The 25,106-nt window shown below is 39.5% G+C and overlaps 1 protein-coding gene across 1 annotated transcript in view; it reads right to left on the bottom strand.

Moving 5' to 3' along the window:
* The window catches only part of LOC128663366 (ammonium transporter Rh type C-like), a 243,097-nt gene that overhangs the window by 145,525 nt on the left and 72,466 nt on the right, over positions 1-25,106 (bottom strand). The window lies entirely within an intron of this gene.

Raw genomic sequence — 25,106 nt, 5'->3', positions numbered from 1 at the left:
AATTATAATATTAAATATAATTTTGTCCTATTATTCCCATAATTTATGCCTGAAAAGTGTGGGTTTTCTACTCATGAGAATTGGAATTGCACACTGCACACTTAATGAAAACATAGCAATCCAAATAGGGGAGAGTTTGACCATTCAAAAACAATTGTTTATTCAGATTTTTTAATTATATGAAAAGTGTTTACATTGTTTTATAGTGAAATATAGCCAAAACGGAGAGAGAGGCCAGTAGAATGCTTGGTTGTATTGGTAGAGGTATTTGCATCATAAATAATAAGGTTCTTTTGCCACTTTACAGTTAGGAATCATCTTGAGTATTGTGTGCAGTCCCGGAGGCAGTATCTACAGAAGGATATGAACAATGTAAAATCTGTTCAAAGAAGGGTAACTAAAATGGTACATGGTCTAAAAATTATGACTCACGTCACAGACCTAAATATGTATAGCTTAGAGGAGAGAAGGTAGGGGGCGATATGATAGTAACTTTCAAGTATATTTAGGGGCTTAGTAAAGCTGAGGCTGTGAGTATTTTTCATAAATAGAACAATTAGTTTACACTTTTATAAAATTTTGGGCAGATTTGTTGGGCCTATGGTTTGTATCTGTCATCAAAATCTATGTTTCTATATGTTTAAAACATTTTCACACTTATCTGTTATGCTAATTTTTTGTACAATTACAGTGAATGTGAATGTTAGTGAACTTAAATCAGTGAATCATGTACATATGAGTTTGAGTGTCTGCTTGATAAGTGGATCAATCTTTTTTCTTAATATTAAAACTACTCAGCAGATTTACTTGCATTTTTTTAAAAAAATTTATCAGGAATACTCTGTCCCAATAATCCTGTCAAATTTGAAGAAGATCTGTTTGTGAATTTTAGTAGCTCAGAGAGCCCAAGTGCTGCTGAAATTGTTTTTGTTCATTTTAATAACTCCAAAAATTACTAAATAGATTTTTTTTTTACTGAGTTCCAGCCATAGCTGCAATCAGGAATTTTAATTGTATGAAAATAGTGTTTATATTGCTTTATAATAGAATGTAGCCATAACAAATATATTGGATAACCTTTAAGACAAAATTCTTATTAAAGCTGCATAATGCCAATGTTAAATAGACTGTAAACACTGCAGGTTAACAATTAATTATATGTCTTATATTGTTGATGATGTAATAATTGCTGTTATTATTATAAGCCACAGTAAATTATTAACACATTATAATTAACACAGATGTTGTGCACTAAGAATCAATGTCAAAATGTCAATTATTATTGCTGTTTGAAAAAAATGCTTTTATATGCCTTAAAGTTACAAATTCAGTTGTAAAACATGCAGGACAAGTGGTTAAATTTATCACTTTAACCTGCATATGGCTGGCAGTGTGTTTGCATTACCTAAACTCTTTCATAATTACTGTTTAATGCTATTAGAATTAAAAACAGTGTAATAAAAAATAAATAGAGATGCTGCATAGCTCCTTGTAAAATAAGATAGATAGACATGCATGCTTATATATAGGAGGGAATATTTCTTCTTTATTTCTACTAGATATTCTTTACAATATTGAGTTTTGCAGACCACATCCCTCTCTTTAAAGAAAATAATAATAATATGATATATCAGCTAACTAAAAATGTAAATGCCAAAAGCATTTGATCCAGACCTAGGGCTCGTTTCTATTGAGCCGTAATTAGGTTTGTGTGAGGTTGCAAACTGATAAATATGCTGTCGGAAGCAATTTAGTTTATCAACCGCTTCTGATGGGGCGTTATACCTCAATACCTCAAAATATACCTAAAATTAACCTAGATTACGAGTTTTGCGCTAAACAGGATGTGAAAATAATGCCAAAAAATTGCATTATTTCACTCTCCATAGCACTGCCGTTATGAATTACTGAAAAGCCTCCTTGTGATGTTCGTTATGGTGTGTTAAGCTCCATACCGCACAAAAGCCAAGGGCTGAGTTTACGTACTCGTGCACGCTTCCTCCATAGACATCAATGGGGAGAAAGTGTTAGAAAAAAAACTAACACCTGAAGTGCGGAATGGAGATCGCCGTAACGCAACCCCATTGATGTCTAAGGGGAAAAGAAAGTTACATTTAAACCTAACACCCTAACCTAAACCCCTAGTCTAAACACCCCTAATCCGCTTCCCCAGACATCGGCCACACTAAATAAAATTATTAACCCCTAATCCGCTACCCCCCGACATTGCCAAGGTCTGAGATATAGGGGGAGCAGTGCAGTTGAGGACTGTATGTCAGAGTGAGAATTTTGTGTTTGATCCTGGAGGCAAGAGGAAGCCAGTGAAGGGATTGGCAGAGAGGTGCAGTAGATGAAGAGTGACATGTAAGAAAGATGAGCCTGGCAGAGGCATTCATTATGGATTGTAAATGAGCTAGGCATCAGCTGGGGAGACCAGAGAGGAGAGAGTTGCAGTAATCAAGGTGAGAAAGGATGAGAGAGTGGATTAAAATCTTAGTTGTGTCTTGTGTAAGGAAATGTCTAATTTTAGAGATGTTTTTAAGGTGGAAGTGGCAGGATTTAGCCAAGGACTGAATGTGAGGAGTGAAAGAAAGATCTGAGTCAAGTGTGATCCCAAGACATCGAGCATGCGGAGTAGGGGTAATGATGGAGTTGTCAACAGTTATAGAGAGATTGGGGGTGGAGATTTTGGAAGAAGGGGGGGATAAGGGGCTCAGTTTTGGAGAGATTTAGCTTGCGGTAGTAAGAGGACATCCAGGAAGAGATGTGAGAAAGACAGTTAGTGACACGGGTTAGCAAGGAAGGAAATAGGTCTCATGCAGAGTAGATTTGAGTGTCGTCGGTATACAAATGGTATTGGGACCCGTGGGACTTTATTAGGGAACCTAATGATGACGTGTAGATTGAGAAGAGAAGGGGATCGAGGACAGAGCCTTGCAGTACCCCAACAGAAAGTGGTGATGGGAGAGAGGAGGCCCCAGAGAAGGCTACACTAAAGGTACGGTTTGACAGGTAGGAAGAGAACCACAAGAGGGCTGTGTCACAATTCCTGAAGGATTTGAGGGTTTGGAGCAAAAGAGGGTGGTCAACAATATCAAAGGCTGTGGACAGATCAAGGAGGATAAGCAGAGAGAAGTGGCCTTTTGATTTTGCTGTAAGTAGGTTGTTGGTAACCTTAACGATTGCTGTCTCTGTGGAGTGATGGCGACTAAATCCAGATTGCAGTAGGTCGAGGAGGGACTTTAATTCAAGGAAATTGGATAGGTGCATATACTAGCTTTTCAGGAAGCTTTGAGGCAAGAGGGAGTAGGGAAACAGGACGATAGTTGGATGGGGAGGTTGGATCAAGAGGTTTTTTGAGGATAGGTGTGACCAGTGCATGTTTCAGAGATGAGGGAAATATACTGGTGCTGAGTGAGAGTGATTTTGTTTCTGATGGAGTCAATTTTGTTATTAAAGAGGCTGGCAAAGTTTTGAGCTGACAGAGAAGTTGTATTAGGGGGTGGGGGTGGGCGGAGAAGAGTATTAAAAGTGGAGAGCAGACATTTTGGGTTTGAAGAAAGAGTATAGATAAGAGTAGAGAAGTAATGTTGCTTATAGAGATTAAGGCCAGAATAGTATGAGTTCAAAATGAACTTGTAATGAAGGAAATCAGCTGAACCCTGAGATTTTCTCCAGTGCCACTCAGCAGTACGGGAACATCTGCGTAGGTACCGTGTCAAAGGAGTATGCCAGGTCTGAGGTGTGATTTCCGAGCAATGGTAAGAGGGGCCAGATTGTCAAGGACTGATGTAAGGGCGGAATTATAGTGGCAGATAGATTGGTCAGGGCAGGAGAAGGAGGAAATGGATGAGAGGAGAGGTTCGAGGGAATTAGCAAGCTGTTGCTGTTCTAATGACATAATGCTTCTGTAAAGTTTGGTGTGGGGAGTAGAAGGAGGGAGATTTGTAGGGAGGTATGAGATGTTGCAAGGGAGAAGATGGTGGTCAGAAAGAGAAAGATGAAGAGTTTGTGAAGTTTGAAATAGTGTATCGATAGCTAAAGATCAGGTCAGGGGAGTGACCATCTTTGTGAGTGGGAGAGTCAGTCCATTGTAACAAACCGAAAGAGGAAGTGAGTTGCAGAAGTTGTTTTGCAGAGGAGGCAGTGAGATTGTTAAGGGATGTTGAAATCACCAAGAATGAGGGCAGGGGTGTCTGAGGAAAGAAAATAAGGTAGCCAGGCAGCCAAATTATCTAGAAATTGAGTTGAGGAGCCAGGGGGTCGGTATATGACTGCAACCCGTATAGAGAGGGGAGAGAATAAGCAAATCATGTGGGTTTCGAATGAGGGAAATGTGAGGGAACAGATGGGATGTATTTGTTGGAAGGTGCAACGAGAGGAAAGTAAAATACCTACACCATCTCCGTGTCTATTACCAGACCTAGGAGTGTGGCTGAAGTGGAGACCCCCATGTGACAGAGCAGCAATGGATGCTGTGTCTAGGGGAGAGAGTCAGGTTTCTGTTAGAGCCAGAAGGTTGAGGGAGTGAGATAAAGAGGTCATGTATTGAAGTGAGCTTGTTGCAAACAGAGCAAGAGTTCCAGAGTGCACAAGTGAAAGGGGTAGTGGCTTTAGATGCAAGAGGAATGTGAGTAAGGTTACCAGAGTTTTGTTTTGTGAGACTATGGAACGGTACACATGGATGTGCACGGCTAGTAGGTTGTTGGGGACCAGTATTAGGGGAGAAGTCACCAGCAGCTAGTATAAGCAAGAGGGAGAGTAACATGAAATGAGATACAGATTTGCAGTAATGAGACAAGGTGCAGGGTAGAGAGAGAGTGTTTAGGAATAGATAAAGTTCATGAGTAAAAAAGTAAGGTGAGTTCAAGAGAGATGGGCTAATGAACAGTGCAGGTGTTGAGGGGGAAGGAGTAATTGAATAAAGTAGTTTTTTATAGAGACAAGAGGTAGCAAAAAGGAACATAAAGATATTGAGCATTTTTTACAAAAGTGGGAACCAATTAAACACATAAGACACAGTATTACAGCAGTACTTGCATAAGGAAACAATGCGATACATAAAGTATAATATTACAAGAGTACTTGCCTTATGACTTGCCCCTTGTCCAACCCTTGTTCAATTCTTGTATAATTCTTATCTTAGTGCCTCACTTATAAAATGCTCACTTAATTCTTGTATAATTCTTATCTTAGTGCCTCACTTATAAAATCCTCACTTAATTCTTGTATAATTCTTATCTTAGTGCCTCACTTATATAAAGTTCACTTTAGAAATGTGAACATATGCTATTGTAACAATGAATACTGCCTAGGCAATGCACCCCCAGTGCAATGCACAGCCCAAGCTAGTTTTAAATATATAGGCAGGGCAGTCAGCTGGGTCTACTAAATTACTTAATTGCTAAGTCAAAAGACAATTTAAAAGGCCAATTGAAAGTTAGATTCTGGTCAGGTCAGGGTGAGATAAGTTAAGATAAACAAGACAGTAACATTTTGAGGAGGTGGAAGCTATGGCATATAACAGCTATAAATTTAAGAATAATAGCAGGTATTGGACATCACATGGCAATTAACAAAACATTAGAAGTAAGACATTGGGATAACATTACAATAAATGCAGGACTAAATTAAAACCTAAACTCATTTGCTTAATATACATACACACATACCAAAAGAGAGTTACAAGAGAGGACAGAGCACTAGAATGCAGTGAATAGTTTTCAGAAGAGCATGGATATTTTTCACGTACCAAAAGAGAGTTACAGGAGAGGAGAGAGCACTAGAATGCAGTGAATAAGTTGCAGATGAGCAGGGATACTATTCACGTACCAAAATAGAGTTACAGGAGAGGAGAGAGCACTAGAATGCAGTGAATAGGTGGATGAAGACTTCTCGCCGCTTGGATGAAGATGAATGTCCGGACTTCAGGAACTGTGAGTAGAACCGTGAGTAGATTTTATGGGGTTAGTGTTAGTTTTTGTTTTTTAATTTATTTGGGTGTTTGTTTTTTTTTAGATTAGGGCTTTGGGGAATTGTAAAAGAGCTGAATGCCCTTTTAAGGGAAATAAAAGAGCTAAATGCCCTTTTAAGGGCAATGCCAATACAAATGGATATCTTAGGATTTTTTAGAGTTAGGTTTTTTATTTTGAGTGGTTGGTTGGATTGGGGGGCTTTACTGTTGGGGAGACTGTATTTTTTACAAGTTAAAAGAGCTGTTTAACTGATGTCCTACAAAAGGTCCTTTTAAGGGCTATTGGTAGTTTATTGTAGGCCAGGGGTTGTTTTTATTTTGGGGGGCTTTTTATTTTTATAGGGCTATTAGATTAGGTGTAATTGTTTTTATTTTTGATAATTTCATTATTTTTTTTTTGTGATCTTAGTGTTTTTTATTTCTCGTAATTTTAGTGGGTTGTAATATCGACGCTATGCAAATCCCACACTCAAACGTTATTTTTTTGAGTGCGGATTGGACATTGAGTTACAGGCTAAAATGCTTGCGTTACAGCTATACTGCGTGATTTGTAATATGCGTTCCTGGCCATTCCACGCGCAATTTCCAATTTTTCAGCTTTATAGCTGTACCGCAAAACTTGTAATCTAGATGAATGATTGTGTCCCATAGAAATTATTAGAAGGCGAAGCCATTAAGTGATAACCTATATCAGGTTTTCAATAAAAGCCTAAAAAAGTAATACACTGTCTGAGGCTGTGAATACATTCAGAAAAATTACACCCAGCTCAACTAGGTGTAAAACAGGAAAAACTAGCTTTTTGAGACCTATTTACCTTGAAAGTGTAATGAGTGTCACGTCTTTTTCTCACTCTCCCTATTTAGTGAACTTGTGTGGAATCCCAGATGCAGAACAGAACAATTGATAATTGGAACAAGCTAGGAATTAGTTGTTTGTATCAAAGTGTTGCAAAAGTTGCTACTATGTGTGAGTAGCAATGTAACAGCAACCTTGTGATTTTCTGATAGTAGACTTAGAATTTGTATAAACAGCACAGCTATAGGCAATACTGGGTAGTGTTTCCTGGATTGCAACGTAGAAGCAATGAGAGCGCTATATTAGGTATTGGCTCTAATGTGGCTAGTCACTTCTGTTCCTACTAAGTGCTGCCAGTCTTGTTAAGAGTGAGCTGAATGGATAAATGTCCTCAGTGATTTGCAGGAGTCTCAGAGGGGACGTGGCCTAATGCCGCCGAGCAGATTCGGCTTATAGCAAAAATACCTTCACCGTTGGATCCTCTGTTACTTCACATGAGGATTGGTTACAATGGGTACTGTGCACAGCATGCAGTTAACAGTACAGGTCTCTTGAGGTTGGGTTACACTGCTGGTAGGATTCCCCTGTTACGTCACAGGGGGGAGTGGCTATAGTCTCCGGTGCCTTGCTGAGTTTGTGGAATCCAACGAGGGTGATTTGAGGAGGTAGGTCCTGGAATTGTCCCTGGGTCTGATTTAAAGGTGAGCTGCTGGTAGCTGCCCAATGATAATGCTCTGTGGGGAGTTCTCACGGCGGGATTACAAGAAAGAGATATCCTACAGTATACTGCAGATCTGCTGGAAGTTGATTCTGTAGGCTGTCAGAGCATGGAGGTCAGATAATAGCTTTGCTGCAAGCAGTGGAAATGTGGATTGTTACACCTAACCTTGCTAACAGATTACTAAGCACCTGGTTGCAGGTGCACTGGGAATTTATAGCCTCTGTGGGAGGTGACTCCTTAAAGGTATAGCTCTGACATCACCCCCTTGTCAAGCAAGGGGTCCCACCACTTGAGGTCTAGGATGATCGGGGTAATGGTGATGGAATAGGGTCACCAGTCTGGGAGCACGTAAGTTTGTGGAGGGCTCCCAGGAATCCTCCTCACTGGAAAATCCTTTCCAACAGACTAAGTATTCGAGTTGACCACTCCTATATCTGGAATCAAGTAGAGATTGGACCTCATATTCTTCCGATGCTGGTAGGATAGAAGTGGCTGGAAATATGGGAGTGGTATCTCTCATCAGACCAGCTGGTTTAAGTAAAGATACGTGGAAGGTGGGATGGATTCGCATCGTAGAGGGGAGTTCTAGGGTCACAGCATTTGGGTTAACTATCTTCTGAATGGGAAAAGGTCCTATGTACAACTTCCCCAATTTTTTAGAGGGTATTTGCAACCTTAAGTTTTTCTTCGATAACCAGACGAGGTCTCCGACTGAGTATGTCGGGGTTGAACGTCTTCTTAAATCGTAGTATTTCTTTTGCGATTCTTGGGACTGTATTATGTTTTCGCGCAGTGTCCTTAAAGTTTCCTTTAAGGATTTTGTTAACTCATCGACCTGGGGTGAGGTTGCCACTGTGTCTGTGCAGAAGGTGAATGTTGGATGATAACCGTAGTTAGCGTAGAAAGGTGTCATCTTTGTACTGGAATTGATGGAGTCGTTGTAAGCATATTCTGCCATGGGTAGCAACTGCAGCCAATTGTCTTGGTGTTGAGAACAAAAACATCAGAGGTACTGTTCTAGCCATTGATTGACTCGTTCAGTTTGGCCATTTCTTTGGGGGTGGAAATATGTACTGTAACGGTGATCCATTTGGAGTAGCTTGCATAATTGTTTTCAGAATCTTGAAGTGAATTGAGTTCCACGGTCTGAGGTCAATATAGGTGGTATACTGTGGAGTCTGACAATATGTTGTAGAAATAGCTGTGCTGTCTCTGAGGAGGTCGGACGTTTCGGGTATGGTATGAAGTGCACCATTTTACTGAACAGATCTACGACCACTAGAATTGTGTTATGTTTCTCCAATCTTGGAAGTTCTACAATAAAATCTAATCCCACATGTTGCCATGGTCTCTCTTGTATCTGTGTGGGCATGAGGAATCCATAGGGAGGGTTAGTATCCATTTTGGAAGATGCACAAATTGTGCAGCTAAGAATGTACTCTGTGACTGTGTTTTTCATGTGGGGCCACCAGAAGTTTCTTGAAATCTTCTCCAAAGTTTGCTCAATTCCTTGATGTCCAGCGGTGGGGGAATCATGAAACTGTTTTAGAATCTGGGGTCATTATTGTGTTGGTATATACAACTTATGCTTCTAGTAAATCAGTTCGTCTGGGTCTTTGCAGAGGTTGTACTCCTTAACCTCCTTCTCTTCTCGTAGAGATCTTTTTAGGACTTTGGTAAAGGTTGCTGTGAGACCTATAAAGTGGTCAGCTTGAATGATATTCCCTTGTTCAGTGGTCGTTATTGGTTTTAAATCTTTTTGAGACAAAGCATCAGCTTTGCCAATTTTTTTTGCTGTTCGATAGCTGATGGTGAAGTTGAATCGGGTGAAATACAGGCTCCACCGAACCTGCCGTGAGGAGAGAGTCTTACTACTATGAAGATACTCTAGATTTTTGTGAGCTATGTTAATTATTATAGGCTTCTCCGTACCTTCTAGGAGATGTCTCCAATGTTCCAGTGAACATTTTGTCGCAAGTAATTCTTTTTCCCCGATGGGGTAATGTGTCTCAGCGTAGGTCATGACTTTGGAGAAGTATGCGATGGGGTGAATGGGTGATGATGGTGAGTGGCGTTGGGAAAGTACTGCCCCGATGCCATAGTCTGAGGAGTTTACTTCCAGTATATATTGTTGAGTCGGATCAGGGAACCATAGAATAGGAGCGGTAGTAAATCTTCTTTTGAGATCATCAAAGGCATCTTTTGCATCTGTATTCCAGTTGAAAGGAGTTGTAGTACCGTTGAGGAGTGTTAGGGGTCTGGCGATTTGGGAGAAGTTCCTGATAAACTTCCTATAATAATTTGCAAACCCTAGGAATCTCTGTAACTCTTTCTTGTTCTTGGGTTGTTGCCAGTCCTGTACGGTTTGGACTTTAGTGTCTTCCATCTTTATACCGGTTGGACTTATATAGTAGCCAAGGAATGAGAGTTTGTTGGTATGGAACAGACATTTCTCTGGTTTTGCATAGAGATGATGTTGTCTAAGTCTAGCGAGAACTAACCTAACATGTTTGATATGATCCTGAAGATTGTTGGAATAGATGAGAATGTCATTGAGGTAAATAACCATGCAGATATCCAATAGGTCCCTGAAGATATCGTTGATGAAGTGCTGGAAGGTAGCTGGAGCATTGCAAAGCCCGAAGGGCATAACTAAATATTCGTAAAGTCCGTACCTCGTTCTGAATGTGGTAAGCCACTCATCCCCCTCTCTGATACGAACCAAGTTGTAGGCACCACGTCGAGTTTGGTATAAACCTTAGCTTGGTACAATCTTTCAATGAGTTCTGGAATTAAGGGCAATGGGTAGAAGTTCTTAATAGTCTTCTTGTTTAATTTGCAATAGTCAATTATTGGTCTAAGTGAGCTATCTTTATTCTTGACGAAGAATATTCCTGCACCAGCTGGTGAGGTGGAAGCTCTAATGAAGCCTTTCTTTAAGTTGTCCTCCAAATAAGTCTTCAAGTGGTCCAGTTCAGGTTGGCTGAGTGGGTAAAGATGTCCTTAGGGTATAGTCGCTCTTGATTGTAATTCTATAGGACAGTCATACTGTGTGTGTGTGGGGGGGGGTAGAGCTTCGGCTTGTTTTTTGCTAAGCACATCAGCGAAATACGAGTATTCATTTGGTAGGGTTAGATGGTGCTCTGGTAGTTGTAGAAGATGTACTTGTTTTGGGTAGCAGGAGTTCTGGCAATAGGGGGAATTTAAATCGACTTGTAAATCCTTCCAGTGGATCAGAGGTTGATGTTGTTGTAGCCAACTTAAACCCAGCACTACAGGGAAAAGTGGGGAAGGAATTATGTCTAAAGATAGGAACTCTGTGTGACCTTGGGATGTCTGGATTTGAAGGGGTATTGTTTGGTGGGTTATTGGACCTGTCTTAATGGGTGAGCCATCAATAACACAAATATAGGCGGGTTTCTGCTTACACACACATGGAATTTTTATATTTACAACCAGAACTTTATCAATATAGCTCCCAAAGGCTCCGGAGTCCACAATTGCCTCAGTATTCAGTCCCTTTTTCTGCCACTGTAGGAGCAAAGGAATATGACAGTAAGTGGGTTTTTCATTAGCAGTGGAATGGGCAGTATGTATGTGACACTTACTTTTCTTTGTCTTGAGAAACAGGGGACACTCTTTCACTATATGTGATGGGTTAGCACAATACATGCACAATTGTAGGTTTCTTCTTCGGGACCTCTCTTGTGTTGATAGCGGACCTTTAATGAGTCCCAGGTCCATAGCCTCTTCAGTAGGTTTATTGTGTGATGGCTGTAGCGGGAAGCTTTGAGATGTCTTAATGGGAGACTCAGAAGCATACTCAGAAGCATATCTTTCATGTTTCCTTTCTCTCAACCTTATGTCAATTTGAATGACTAATTTCATTAAAGCTTCTAAGGTGTTGGGTAAGTCGAGTCGTGCCAACTCGTCCTTTATCTGGTCCGAAAGTCCCAAGCGGAACTGATTTCTTAAGGCAATTGAATTCCACTCTGAGTCAGTGGTGTATTGTTTAAATTCTGTGATGTACTCCTCCACTGCTCGGCGGCCTTGTCGCAGGGCTCACATTTTCGCCTCAGCAGTGAGTTGAACATCTGTGTTCTGATAAAGTTCATCCATGGTAGCATAGAAAGCTGGCAAGGAAGTTAGCACAGGATCATTATTCTCATAGAAGGTGTCAGCCCATATGTGGGGTTCACCTCTTAGGAAGGAAATTATTGTAAGAACTCTTATCCTGTCTGTATTATAAGTCTTTGGTTTGAGGTTAAACAGGAGGTTACAGGTGTTTTTGAATTGACGGTATGTCTTCCTATTGCCTGAGAAAGTCTCGGGTACTGAGACTTGGGGTTCAGGAGAGGAGTCAATTTGGGTACCCCTTTGCGCCATGGAGTCTTTTATTATCCCACGCAGGGTTTGATTTTCTAGCTGAAGCTCCCTCAGTCCTTGAGCTAGTTGGTCTACCTTCTGGGACAGGTTGTAAATGAATTGTGGCAGTTCTGCTGGATCCATGGTGGGCTTAGTAATATGTAATGAGTGTCATGTCTTTTTCTCACTCTCCCAATTTAGTGAACTTGTGTGGAATCCCAGATGCAGAACAGAACAATTGATAATTGGAACAAGCTGGGAATTAGTTGTTTGTATCACAGTGTTGCAAAAGTTGCTACTATGTGTGAGTAGCAATGTAACAGCAACCTTGTGATTTTCTGATAGTAGACTTAGAATTTTCATAAACAGCACAGCTATAGGCAATACTGGGTAGTGTTTCCTGGATTGCAACATAGAAGCAATGAGAGCACTATATTAGGTATTGGCTCTAATGTGGGCTAGTCACTTCTGTTCCTACGAAGTGCTGCCAGTCTTGTTAAGAGTGAGCTGAATGGAGAAATGTCCTCAGTGATTTGCGGGAGTCTTGGAGGGGATGTGGCCTAATGCCGCCGAGCAGATTCAGCATATAGCAAAAATACCTTCACCGTTGAATCCTCTGTTACTTCACATGAGGATTGGTTACGATGGGTACTGTGCGCAGCGTGCGGTTAACAGTACAGGTCTCTTGAGGTCGGATTACGCTGCTGGTAGGATTCCCCTGTTACATCAAAGGGGGGAGTGGCTAAGCTCCAGTGTACGGTCTCCGGTGCCTTGCTGAGTTTGTGGAATCCGACGAGGGTGATTTGAGGAGGTAGGTCCTGGAATTGTCCCTGGGTCTGAGTTAAAGGTAAGCTGCTGGTAGCTGCCCAATGATAATGCTCTGTGGGGAGTTCTCACGGCAGGATTACAAGAAAGAGATATCCTACAGCGTACTGCAGATCTGCTGGAAGTTGATTCTGTAGGCTGTCAGGGCATGGAGGTCAGATAATAGCTTTGCTGCAAGCAGTGGGAAAGTGGATTGTTACACCTAACCTTGCTAACAGATTACTAAACACCTGGTTGCAGGTGTGCTGGGAATTTATAGCCTCTGTGGGAGGTGACTCCTTAAAGGTATATCTCTGACATGAAGTTTAAAACTTGCAACTAATACAAGTTATTGTTGTTCTATGTATAGCAATAGTTGCACTTATGTTCTTATAGAAATATCAATATGTATTTACATAAAATTATATGCAAGCACATATCTACAACATTTAAACTAGACATATGCCTAAGGCAGCAGTACATACTATATATATATATATATATATATATAAAGTAGAAAATATAATTATAATAAAAAATAGTATATGTTATTATATGCTCTTAAAGGAGGTAGTCTACGGACTCAGGAATGAGATCCCAACTTATTTTCTTTCTTGTTTAGATACGCCCAGCTTTCTCACTATATATCAAGGGTCTGATGATCAAAAACTTGCCGCCAAAGAGCGATATCAAACCTTATATTTTAATATAGGTGTCTCTCCTTCACATACAAAACTGCATTGTGAGATAAACATTTGTTTCTAAAATTCTTTGAGGTACCTCACCATAATTATACAATTACGCCTAGATTACGAGTTCTGCGTTAGCCTTAAAAAGCAGCGTTAAGGGGTCCTAACGCTGCTTTTTACCTAACGCTGGTATTACGAGTCTGACAGGTACAGGCTCACCGCTCACTTTTCTTCCGCGACTCGAGGCTACCACAAATCCCCTTACGTCAATTGCGTATCCTATCTTTTTAATTGGATTTGCCTAACGCTGGTATTACAAGTCTTGGAAGAAGTGAGCGGTAGAGCCTCTACCTCCAAGACATTTAAAAGTCAGTAGTTAAGAGTTTTATGGGCTAACGCCGGAACATAAAGCTCTTAACTACAGTGCTACAAAGTACACTAACACCCATAAACTACCTATGAACTCCTAAACCGAGGCCCCCCCACATCGCAAACCCTATAATAAAATTATCTAACCCCTAATCTGCCGACCCGACACTGCCTCCACCTACATTATAGCTATGAACTCCTAATCTGCATTCCCTAACATCGCCGACACCTATATTATATTTATTAACCCCTAATCTGTCCCCCCCAACGTCGCTGCTACCTACCTACACTTATTAACCCCTAATCTCCCGCCCCAACGTTGCCGCTACTATAATAAAGTTATTAACCCCTAAACCAAAGTTTAACCCTAACCCTAACACCCCCCTTAAGTTAAATATAATTTAAATAAAACTAACTAAAATTACTATAATTAAATAAATTAATCCTATTTAAAACTAAATACTTACCTATAAAATAAACCATAATATAGCTACAATATAACTAATAGTTACATTGTAGCTATTTTAGGATTAATATTTATTTTACAGGCACCTTTGTATTTATTTTAACTAGGTACAATAGCTATTAAATAGTTATTAACTATTTAATAGCTACCTAGTTCAAATAATTACAAAATTCCCTGTAAAATAAATCCTAACCTAAGTTACAAATACACCTAACACTACACTATCAATAAATTTATTAAATAAATTAACTACAATTATCTAAACTAAAATACAATTAAATAAACTAAACTATAATAAAATAAATTACCAAAAATAAAAAAACTTACAAGAATTTTAATCTAATTACGCCTAATCTAAGCCCCCTAATAAAATAGAAAAGCCCCCCAAAATAATAAAATTCCCTACCCTAAACTAAATTACCAAAGTAATCAGCTCTTTTACCTGTAAAAAAAAAATACAATCCCCCCCCAACATTACAACCCACCACCCACACACCCCTACTGTAAAACCCACCTGAACTCCCCTTAAAAAAACCTAACACTACCCCCCTGAATATCACCCTACCTTGAGCCGTGTTCAGCCAGCTGGCCACCGATGGGACAGAAGAGGACATCCGGACCGGCAGAAGTCTTCATCCTATCCGGGCAGAAGAGGACATCCGGACGGCGGACATCTTCATCCAGGTGGCATCTTCTATGTTCATCCTTCCGGAGCGGAGCCATCTTCTATCCAGCCGACGCGGAGCCATCCTCTTGTTACGATTGTCCTAAGGCCGAATGAAGGTTCCTTTAAATGACGTTATCCAAGATGGTGTCCCTCGAATTCCGATTGGCTGATAGGATTCTTTCAGCCAATCTGAATTAAGGTAGGAAAAATCTGATTGGTTGATTTAATCAGCCAATCGGATTGAAGTTCAATCCGATTGGCTGATTGGATGAGCCAATAGAATGCGAGGTCCATTCTATTGGCTCATCCAATCAGCCAATCGGATTGAGCTTCAATCCAATTGGCTGATTAAATCAACCAATCTGATTTTTCCTACCTTAATTCCGATTGGCTGATAGAATCCTATCAGCCAATCGGAATTCGAGGGGCGCCATCTTGGATGACGTCATTTAAAGGATCCTTCATTCGGCCTTAGGACATCGTAAGAAGAGGATGGCTCCATGTCGGCTGGATAGAAGATGGCTCCGCTCCGGAAGGATGAAGATAGAAGATGCCGTCTGGATGAAGATGTCTGCCGGTCCGGATGTCCTCTTCTGCCCAGATAGGATGAGGACTTCTGCCGGTCCGAATGTCCTCTTCTGTCCCATCGGTGCCCGGCTGGCTGAACACGGTTAGGGTGAGCATCAGGGGGGTAGTGTTAGGTTTTTTTAAGAGGGGATCGAGTGGGTTTTAGAGTAGGGGTGTGTGGGTGGTGGGTTGTAATGTTGGGGGGGGGAATTGTATTTTTTTTTACAGGTAAAAGGCTGATTACTTTGGGGCAATGCCCCACAAAAAGTCCTTTTAAGGGCTGGTAAAAGAGCTGATTACTTTTGTAATTTAGTTTAGTGTAGGGAATTTTATTATTTCGGGTTTTTTTTTTATTTTATTAGGGGGCTTAGATTAGGTGTAATTAGATTAAAATTCTTTAATATTTTTTTATTTTTTGTAATTTAGTGTTTGTTTTTTTGTGTATTATAGTTTATTTAATTGTATTTTAGTTTAGATCATTGTAGTTAATTTATTGAATTAATTTATTGATAGTGTAGTGTTAGGTGTAATTGTAACTTAGGTTAGGATTTATTTTACAGGGAATTTTGTAATTATTTTAACTAGGTATCTATTAAATAGTTAATAACTAGTTAAAATAAATACAAAGTTGCCTGTAAAATAAATATAAATCATAAAATAGCTACAATGTAACTATTAGTTATATTGTAGCTATATTAGGGTTTATTTTATAGGTAAATATTTAGTTTTAAATAGGAATAATTTATTTAATTATAGGAATTTTAGTAGCACTGCACTCTAACCTAACTCTTAGTGGGTACAGCACCTGGTTGATTCTACTAACCACCCAGCTAAAATTTAAGACAGTATTAAGCTAAAATTAGCTACTGTTAAATGTTTTCAATGTTTGTTGCACAAATTATCATTAAATTATTGTATGTTAAATTATGCAATTAATCTGTGATTTGAATAGTAACGTTTAGAAATAACAGAAAATATTATAATATTGGAAAGTATTACAATGCTTCCCCCCAGCTAATTCATAATGCCATCCAGCTGGCAAACTTTTCAGTGGAGAATATAGTACAGTAAATATGCAGAAGTAAATTCAAACTGAAAATAGTTGCTTTGTGCAGCACAATCACTAAGGTGTATGCTTTTTCAATCACTTTTTCTTGTTCACAAACAGAATTTTTGCAATTTATATTATTTTGAAAAAGAACAGTGAAGCCTCCGCCTTTGTTGTTTGTCTATGGTGTGATCAGGCCTCATGATGTCAATACTTTTTTTTTTTTGTGTAAATAATTTTTATTGACAATTTTCTTTAAATTAATAGTAATAGTAACACAAATAGGCATACAGTTAAAATGTAAGGCATAAGTCAGTAAATATACATTTACGTTAGAGTACACTGTATTTCTTTAATAATTGGTTCAGTATAGGTGTCATAGAAGAAAGAAAAGGAATCAGCAAAAGGGTCAAAGAGACCGGTAGAGGGGGGAGTAAGGGGGGGGGGGGGTGATGTCCCTGCACTTAATGTAAGTAGTAGGGTATTGGAATATATCCTACTTGGGTATATGTAGGTATGAGAAATAATTTAGCAATACTTAAATAATAAAGGATCCTCTCTGCCTTTTCATTGTGTTCTTTGTTCCCAAATAAAAATAATATTTAGTATAAAGTCTTTTTTCCACAGTAAACAGTAATTTCGCCTCTCTAATGACAATATATGTGTTACCTCAGCCTCCCATTGATTGAATGTGGGGGGGTGTTGTTGTTTCCACAGCCTAGGTATAATACGTTTGGCACAGGTGAGCATCAATTGCAATAATTTGTTGTGATATATGCACTGTAAACTAGGAACTTGATTTAGTAAAATCATTGGTGCTGAAAGAGAGAGTTGTATGCTCAGTGTGAGATTAATGCATCGCTCCACTTGAGCCCAGAAGGTTGATAATTTATTGCATGACCGCCATATATGGGATATTGTACTAATCTCACTGCAGCGCCTCCAGCAGCTAGAGTTAGCTTCCGTAAATATTTCATTTAATCTCTGAGGGGTAAGGTACCAGCGTGAAATGATTTTATAGTTAAGTTCAGCTAGTGCAAGAGATGTCGAGAAGGAGTGTGTCATGTGAAAACATTGTGACCAAACATCATTCGGGAGCTGGACCTGGAGCTCTGTCTCCCATTTGGAAGTGTAGGAAAGTGATCTGATCGTAGGTAGAACTCTTAGGGGCTAATGAGTAATAGAAATGTGAGATTTGTGAATGTCCCGAGTAAGGCATCATTTTTCGAAAGGTTTAAGCGGGCGAAGGCAGTCGTGTCTATATGGGCACTCCAAAATAGCTTGTCGAATTTGGAGGTAAGAGAACCAACTATGGAAAGGGGGACCGATGGAATCTCTCAGAGTAGTTCTATCTCTTACCTGGGATGAATCTATGAGTAGGAATATTGGCAAATTTTTATGAGTTACTTCCTCAGATGCATATTTAAACTGGTGCTGATTAAAAAAAGGGTATTGTTCAGTAATAGGGTCATTGGTGAGATTGGAGTAGAAAGAGTATTGGGGTGTTGAATAAGGGAATCCCAGATAGCTTGCGTGGCTTTGATACATTCATTAGATTTAATCAGGGAGGGCCTGTGAGATTTAGGGAGCCAACAGATATCTCGCATTACGCTCTGTTCAAGTAAGGCTGCCTCAATTTGGATCCATATTTTAAATGGAGGGTTGTGGTTCCATGCAACTATTCATGCAAGATGTGTTGCCTTATGGTATAATACTAAGTTTGGGACATTTAGGCCTCCCTCCTCTTTTCTCAAATATAGGGTATTGCGAGAAACTCTTTGTTTTTTATAAGCCCAGATAAAAGACTCTAACATTTTTTGTTGGGTACGCAAATAGTGCCCCGGTATTTATATAGGAAGGGCTTGGAATATATAAAGATATTTAGGGACCATCATCATTTTTATTGTATTAACCCGGCCTACCCAGGAAAGGTGACCCTGCTTGTGCCATGCGTCCAATAAGAAAAAAACATTTGAAGTGTCATATAGTTCTCGTGAAACAGATCTTGAGGGTTTTTCGGGATATATAACCCCAAGTATCAAAGAGTGTTTGTGACATAGAAGGGAGTTTTATGTAAAAGAAAATCTAATTCTGCTGAATTTACATGTATAGGGATCATACTGGATTTCTCCATATTTATGGAATAATTGGAAAACTGTTTATACGTCTCTAATACTTGTATTAAGGCTGGCAAGGAAGTTAGTGGTGTTTGTAATGTAAAGATAATGTCATCTGCAAAGAGAAGGCATGTTTGTTGAATGTTGCCAAATGAGATACCGAAGATATTTGGATTGTTTCTAATCTGGACAGCTAATATTTCTACTGTAATGGCGAATAGAAGAGGGGACAACGGGCACCCTTGCCGGGTACCATTGGATATTGGGAAAGCCTGGGAAATCGTATCATTAACTTTAATCGTAGCTCAGGGGTTGTTATATAATGCTTGTACTCTGGATATGAATTTGTCTGAGAAACCAAATTTTGACAGGGTCGACCACATAAAATGCCAGTCAAGCCTGTCAAAGGCCTTCTCGGCATCGGGGAAAGAAGAACAAGAGGGCTCTTGAGATCATGGGAAGTGTATAATGCATGAAGTAGTCTGGTGGTATTATCTTTTGCTTCGCGTCCCCTGATGAATCCAACCTGGTCCGGGTGGATGATCTTTGGTAGAATGAGATTAAGACAGTTTGCCAAGATCTTAGCGTAGATCTTGATATCAACGTTCAATAAAGAGATTGGCCTGTAGCTACCTACTATATCTTTAGGTTTGTCAGGCTTTGGAATTATTGTAATCATGGCGTCTAAAAGGGGCTGAGAGAATGTGAGGCCTTGATCTATAGGCTGAAACAATTCATATAGGTGAGGGCTAATATTTCCTACTAATAGCTGGTAGAATTTAGTAGAAAGGCCATCCGGACCAGGGGATTTACTACTCGGGAGGGATTTAATTGTGTTTGTAATTTCCTGTAAGGAAATGGGAGAGTCTAGAATAGTCAGGTCATCTTCTGGGATCAATGGGACATGTACTGAGTCAAGATACAATTTCATCTTATCACGTCTTTCCTGGTCATTCGTATGTTTAAAATTGTACAATGAAGTATAATATGTGACAAAGCTATTTGTTATGTCTTCGTTTTTGGTGAATGTTATTCCTGAGCTATGTTTAATGGAATGGATATATGAGTTGAGCCTCTGTTTTTTTAAAAATCTGGCCAGCATTCTCTCCGCCTTATTTGACTCTACAAAAAATTTAGCTTTGGAGGCCAGAGCATGCATATGAGCGTTTTCAATTAAAAATTTATAAAGATTATCTCTAGCCTCCTTTACCCCGGCTAGTTTTTGTGGAGATTGCGGGTCTTGCTTGTGTGATTTTTCCATAGCTAGAAGAATACTGGTCAGAGAGTCAAACTGGGTGGATCTTTGTTTTTTAAGTTTCGCAGTTAATTGTATAATAATACCTCTAATAAAGCACTTGTAAGATTCCCAATTATTTGCAACGTTTGTGTCGGAGGAGATATTGAACTCAAAATATTCATCTCTATATTTAAGTAGTTGGTCGATGATGTCACTATCTGTAAGAATGTGCTCGTTTAATCTCCAGTTCAATCTATGTCTGGGTTTATTTGACCATTTAAAGGTAGACTTGACTAGACTGTGATCTGACCATGAAGTGTGTGATATTTTTGAGTCAACAAGATTTGAAAGAAAAGCCTGGTCACAGAATATGTAGTCGAGCCTCGTATATGATCGCTGTGAATGGGAAAAGAAGGTATAGTCTTTAGTAGAAGTATGTACCATTCTCCATTTATCAAATAAAGTGAGTGATTGTAGTAGTGCGTTATTATTTTGGATCTGTGCGTTTCTAAGATAAGAGTGGCCCGTAGAGGTGTCTAGTGCAGGGTCTGATGGAAAATTAAAGTCCCCTCCCAGTAAAATAGGGCCCTTCGCTATATCAAGCAGCTTATTTATGACTTTGCGATAGAAGCATGGAGTGGGTTTGATAAGAGCATAAATGTTTGCGAGTGTAATGGGTTTTCCATAGTAAAGGCCCACCAAGATTAGGATCCTACCCTCGGGGTCGCTGTATTGTTGTAATAAGTTGAACAATGTGTCGCATTTAAATAAAGTGCAAACCCCATTGTGTCTAGTTGGGCCTGAGCTAAAGTAGTATTTGTCATAGTACTTAGAGGGAAGCCTTGCTTCATGAGTCTTCTTAAAGTGGGTTTCCTGAATCATTATTATGTCTAAATTCTTTTTATAGAAATCATAAAGGGCGATTGATCTCTTTTCAGCAGAGAGGAATCTTTTACATTTTGAGTGGCAATGGTTATTGACCCTTCATATATCTGGGTAGACATTGTATGTGTTATGGATATATATATTATCAGAGAAGTAACAGATTGTAAGTGCAAGGGGGGCGTTGGTGAACTGAAATAGATTAGAAGATTAAAAATTTAGCATAAGAGGTAGAAAGTTGAATCAAAGATTAATTTTAAATCAGTAGTCTTTAAAGAGAGAGAACTGATCTAGGGATGGTGGAGGCTTTTGGGCAAACTGGGCATGATTTTACTAAAAAAAAAAAAGAAGGGAGAGTGTAGCAAATTGGGAGATGAGAGAAGAAGAGAAAGAAAAAACAACAAATTGTTTATATAAACAAGTGGACCGTTGTTAAACTAGATGGAGCCCTTTGAAGACAGTATATGTTTACAATAATAACATAAGGCTGATTTGTAACATATAATAACTTCTCCAACATTCAAGAAACCTAGAAAGACATATTTTCATATAAAATGTAAGTGTGCCCCCTATACTAATTCCTAAGGTTGTCCCTAAAGACTAGGTATGATGTCGTCAAATAATTTAAGGGATATTCTATTCTTAATCAAAATAAATTCCTTTGCGGCTTGTCTAAATATGTATCACTGTTTTCTAACTAACCATGTGGAAGTGAACTATACTGTACTAATGCTGGTTTACACTTTATATGAACACCTGGGCCGTGGGAGTGATTGTTAATTAATATCAGTTAACACTATTGTGGCGTATCATACATTAGTATATTGTGGGGTATAGCAGCAAGTCCACCACTTGCTTCTGCGATATTGCAGTGTGGGAAGGGTTACTATGTAAATATAATATTCGGAGTAGGGGCTTCATGCTTACATTTAGGGTAGCCACTGCAGATTTTTTAACAACTATACAAGTTGAGCCCAACAAATCTTTACTACATAGCGACTCTCAACAAGAGATTAAATGTGGGCTCTGTGAAGTCTTATGGACTCAGTAAAGTAAGTGAATCAGGCCTTCTAGGAAACTCTAACTATAGTAGGTACAATACTTATATATGTAACAGTGACATCCGGTCAGGGAATCAAACAAATATAACATAACAAAGTACAGTAAATATCTGAATACAGTCTCTGTTATACCTAGAAACAAAAACATCAGGTTAGCAGAATAAAAGTGTTGCGACATTGTCATTTAGTACCATGGTAGCATAAAAGGTTCAAAAATAATGCAGGCTATGGCAGCAAGACCATCAAGTGTTTCTGCAAAATTACCACATGAGAAGAGATTCTATATGAGTGTAGTAATTAAAATAAGGGCTTTGAGCTTCCACTGAAAATAACATCTGCAGATATTTTTATCAACTGTATCAGCTGAGACAAACCAAACGTTACAACATAATAACTATCAACAAGTAGTTAAATGAGAACTTCGCAGAGCCGCATAGTCACATCAGATCAAGTAAAATGGATCTTTAAGGGATCTCTATCCCTAATAGGTCTAAACGTTACTTAACAGTATTTATATACAGTATTTATATATGTAGCGGTAACAACAAGGTGTCTAATCAAACAATTCAAACATGTCAAAGACCAGCAGGTAGCTGATTAAAGTCTCTGTGGAATTTGAAAAAAAAAACATCAGTTGAGCATAGTAAAGGTGTTAGAAACAATATCATATAGTTACGTGTCCCTTTTCAAGGTGGATCCTCCACAGTACCAGTGGTATTGGTTTGTCTTCTTTTGTTCTGTGTTGCTGTAGACTCCATCCAAGGGCGCCTCTGTGATTTAGATGCCTCGTGTCTGGCTGATGTTGAAGATTGAGAGGTAGAATCTTGTGGTTCTGGGGTTGATATTCCCAGTAGTTGGCAGAATTGCTCCGCATCTGGTGGAAAAAGGCATTCAAATTTTTTCCCATTTTTAACAGCTATAACTGAGGTTGGAAACCCCCACCTATACGGAATCTTCAATGTGCGAAGGTGAGAAGTTAAAAAAGAAAAGTCTCTCCTTTTCTGAAGTGTCCGCATCGATAGGTCTTGAAACACTTGTATTCGGTAGCCTTGAAACATGTTGGATGGTTGTTTTCTAGAGTAGTTGTAAATAATTTCCCTGTGTTGAAAGTTTTGGAAGTGAACAATTATATCACAAAGAGGTGAGCCCTCAGTTGGTTTAGGGCATAAGGACCTATGGGCTCTGTCAAGTATGATTTCAGATAAGTTGCCAGAGTTGCTCTTTATTAGGTCTGTGAAGAAAGACTGTAAAAAGTCCTGAATCTTATTACCCTGAACAGTTTCAGGAATTCCCCTGAATCTTAAGTTACTCCTCCTGGAGCAATTCTCTAAGTCGTCTAATTTATCTCCTAGATCGACCATGCGGTGATGATGTTGAAAGGCCTTAGACTTGCTATTTTCTGGGATGACACATATTCTTCCATATATGTTCTTCCAGAGTGTCAAGCCTATAGCATAGATCAAAAATGTATTTTTTTAAGCCTGCACACTCGCTCTTTATGCATGATTGAACCTGTTCTATAAGGGCTTCCGTAGCCCCATAGGTAATGATATCATCTTTTCCCATTTCAATGGTTTTAGGTTGTAACCCCATCGCGGCATCCGCAGCCTCACAGGAGCTTTCATCTTGAGAAGTTTGCATTATATCAGGGTCCTAATTAGGCTTTTGTTTGTCTGTTTGCTTGCAAAAAGAGCTCATGGCCCCCTGGGCTGTTGGTGTTAGTTTTTGGGACTTGTCGCTCCTCGTTAATTTCCTTTGTGACATAGTGAGGAGTTATGGAGAAAACGTTAATTATATTTGTTATAAGAGAAATCTCTGCCCTGTTACAGTAGTGCACACCTCCCTGGGGATATTGCTCTCACAGAGCGATCACGGGAAAAGGTATTGGATATGACCCACTGCTACAAAGAACAGTGGGAGAAGGAATAGGAGGGTACACACTGTTTTAGAGCCTGAATTTAAGGTAAAAGCACAGTAGAAAAATTATGCCAGAGATTCTGCTAAGGTATCCAGTTATAAAAAGTCAGTGCAAAGAGAGAAAATATGGACCTTTTGTACAGATATGGTTAAACACTTCCCTGCAGTTCTCAAACCACAAAACTTTATAGTTAAGTTCTCCAGGCAGATGTAAATAGATGCCGCTCAAGCCTCTGCATATCGTGGGCCGGTATTAGAAAGCTATTAGAATGCTCAGATCTCATTGTAAAGCTATAGATCGTTGGTACTAAATAAAAATAAAAAGAGTCACCTTATTTTCTTTGTAGAGAGAGCCGTTCCGTCCAGAAGAACATTTAGGTAGGCATAGGTGGATCTGTTTGACTGCGATTTTGTATGACACAGTGCAAAAAAACGCATGGGTTTATAAGTTGCGGTCCCAGCGTCGCCAGTAAAGTCAGAGGATTCCTGACCAAATTCACACCGGGTGTTCTCTAGGTGTTCCGGAGCCACAAATGAGGTCCTGTGTTTAGATAGCTCAAGGCTTTCAGCAATTGTGAGCCTTTATGCCCAGCTCGCATGGAGAGCTTCAGTGAAGTGCGGCCATCTTAGTCGGCCGCTCGTTCCCCCCTCTCAATACTATTTTTGGATTACTGTCCTAAGCTAGAAATTGTATGAGTGAGTATGTTTACCTTTCCTCTCTACTATACACTTACTGTATCTGCAGTTTCACCCTCAACTTATTCTAAAAGTTATACCTGCTAATATATTGACTAACATGTTGCCATACTTTCTAAAATTTCTTTAAAAAGCCTTATGGGACGGGGAGGTGAGGGAGTCATGTGGTGAGAGGACATTGTTATGGTGTTGGGCCTACTGAGGATGTGCCATAGTTGGCGGGTGTGGCAGAGTATGGGCAATTCCTGGTTTTACTTTTGGAAACTGGGACATTTGCCCTAAAGGAGAAGCTACTGGAGGGACAGCAGGGCAGTCCAACAATATACAGGACAGTTGGGAGCTTTGTGTTAGTGCACAATAGCACAATAGTTTTCCTATCTGTAATGTACAAGCAGGTTGTGGGAGCTTATGGGCAATGACCATAAGCTTCCACAACCATGTGCGAGGGGCGGTTATGGGTGGTTCGTAGAAGTATCTGAGAGGTCTTTGGGCATGTCTGGTCAGTCTGTGTATGTGTTTAGGAGGAGCATGGGTGAGGCTTGGGCGGGGCTCGGTCAGTCCTTTAAAACCAGAACACTGAGGGGGGAGGAGAGCCATATCTCCCAATACGCAACAATCCCGCAGGACACATGACAGTTGGGAGGTATGGATATCTCTCAAAACCTAATATGGTTAAATGAATAATAAGCTCATAACTCTTCAAAGGCTTTTTATTTTAATTATTTATTTT

The sequence above is a fragment of the Bombina bombina genome, chromosome 6 (assembly GCF_027579735.1).
Source record: "Bombina bombina isolate aBomBom1 chromosome 6, aBomBom1.pri, whole genome shotgun sequence".
Classification (NCBI taxonomy): Eukaryota; Metazoa; Chordata; class Amphibia; order Anura; family Bombinatoridae; genus Bombina; species Bombina bombina.
Note: the sequence above shows the minus strand (reverse complement) of the source record. Positions and strands in the feature narration are given on the sequence as shown.